Genomic DNA, 1,593 nt, shown 5'->3' on the forward strand with positions numbered 1-1,593 from the left:
TCCTTTGAGATCTTGGCTGTGTGCTTTGGGTCATTGTCCTGCTGAAAAATATACCGTCGCCCCAGTCTGAGATCTCTGTATATTTCTGCAGTCATCTTTCCTTCTATCCTGACTAGTCTGCCAGTTCCTGCTGCTGAAAAACATCCCCATAGCATGATGCTGCCACCACCATGCTTCACTGTAGGGATGGTATTGGCCTGGTGATGAGCGGTGCCTGGTTTCCTCCAAACATGACGCCTGGTATTCACACCAAAGAGTTCAAGCTTTGTCACATCAGACCAGAGAATTTTGTTTCTCATGGTCTGAGAGTCATTCAGGTGCCTTTTGGCAAACTCAAGACGGGCTGCCATGTGCCTTTTACTAAGGAGTGGCTTTAGTCTTGCCACTCTACCATACAGTCCTGATTGGTGGATTGCTGCAGAGATGGTGGTCCTTCTGGAAGGTTCTCCTCTCTCCACAGAGGAATGCTGGAGCTCTGCCAGAGTGACCATCGGGTTCTTGGTCACCTCCCTGACTAAGGCCCTTCTCCCCTGATTGCTCAGTGTAGACGGCCGGCCGGCTCTAGGAAGAGTCCTGGTGGTTCCAAATATCTTCCATTTACGAATGATCGAGGCCACTGTGCTCATTGGGACCTTCAAAGCAGCAGAAATTTTTCTGTATCTTTCCCCAGATTTGTGCCTCAAGACAATCCTGTCTCGGAGGTCTACAGACAATTCCTTCGACTTCATACTTGGTGTTTGTGCTCTGACATGCATGGTCAACTGTGGGACCTTATATAGACAGGTGTGTGCCTTTCCAAATCATGTCCAATCAACTGAATTTACCACAGGTGGACTCCAATTAAGCTGTAGAAACATCTCAAGGCTTATCAGTGGGAACAGGATGCACCTGGGCTCAATTTTGAGCTCCATGGCAAAGGTTGTGAATACTTATGTAAATGTGATTTCTTCGTTTTCCATTTTTAATAAATTCAAAAAATCTCAAAGAAAAACTTTTTTCACCTTGTCATAATGAGGTATTGTGTGTAGAATTTTGAGGTAAGAGCTTAATTTAATATAATTTGGAATGAAGCTGTAACATAAAGTGTGGAAAAAGTGAAGCGCTGTGAATACTTTCCGGATGCACTGTATATATAACTGTTTCATGAAGAAAAACTGCATCTTGAACCCCTTCAGGCTGATTTTATAACCAAATGGTTGACAACCACAACACTCACTGTCCAAAGACAAAGAAGGTCATTTAGAAGTCCATAATTTATTTCTTAAATATGCTTTGTATGCACATGGTTGTGTATGGAACACAAAGGGGGAAAAATTTTGATCAACCAACATACAATGTAAACATTTTCAAATGGATGCTCGACAAAGAGAAGAAGGGGTAAAGAGATGAGAAGAAGGGGTAAAGAGATGAGAAGCATCATCAGATTGAATCTGTGCCTCTAAATGCCTGCAGGCCTCACAAAGTGCTTTAAATCCAGAGTAAAGGGTGGAGCAATTGAGGGGGATGACAGATTTCACTGTACATTTATGTGCATAGGACTGTGAGTGTTCAAATGTGCAGGTTTTAGTGCTTGAAAACGAAAAAGAAAAACTG

The 1,593-nt window shown here is 42.9% G+C and overlaps 1 protein-coding gene across 1 annotated transcript in view; it reads right to left on the bottom strand.

Moving 5' to 3' along the window:
• Positions 1-1,235: 1,235 nt before the first annotated feature.
• LOC121651547 (oxysterol-binding protein-related protein 2-like) overlaps positions 1,236-1,593 on the bottom strand; it is a 16,427-nt gene continuing 16,069 nt past the window's right edge. Inside the window, exon 14 of the mRNA XM_042003828.1 lies at positions 1,236-1,593. This exon is cut by the window's right edge and continues 1,748 nt beyond it. The gene's annotated coding sequence lies outside the window, so the exon portion shown is untranslated.

The sequence above is a fragment of the Melanotaenia boesemani genome, chromosome 13, assembly GCF_017639745.1.
Source record: "Melanotaenia boesemani isolate fMelBoe1 chromosome 13, fMelBoe1.pri, whole genome shotgun sequence".
NCBI classification, from domain to species: domain Eukaryota; kingdom Metazoa; phylum Chordata; class Actinopteri; order Atheriniformes; family Melanotaeniidae; genus Melanotaenia; species Melanotaenia boesemani.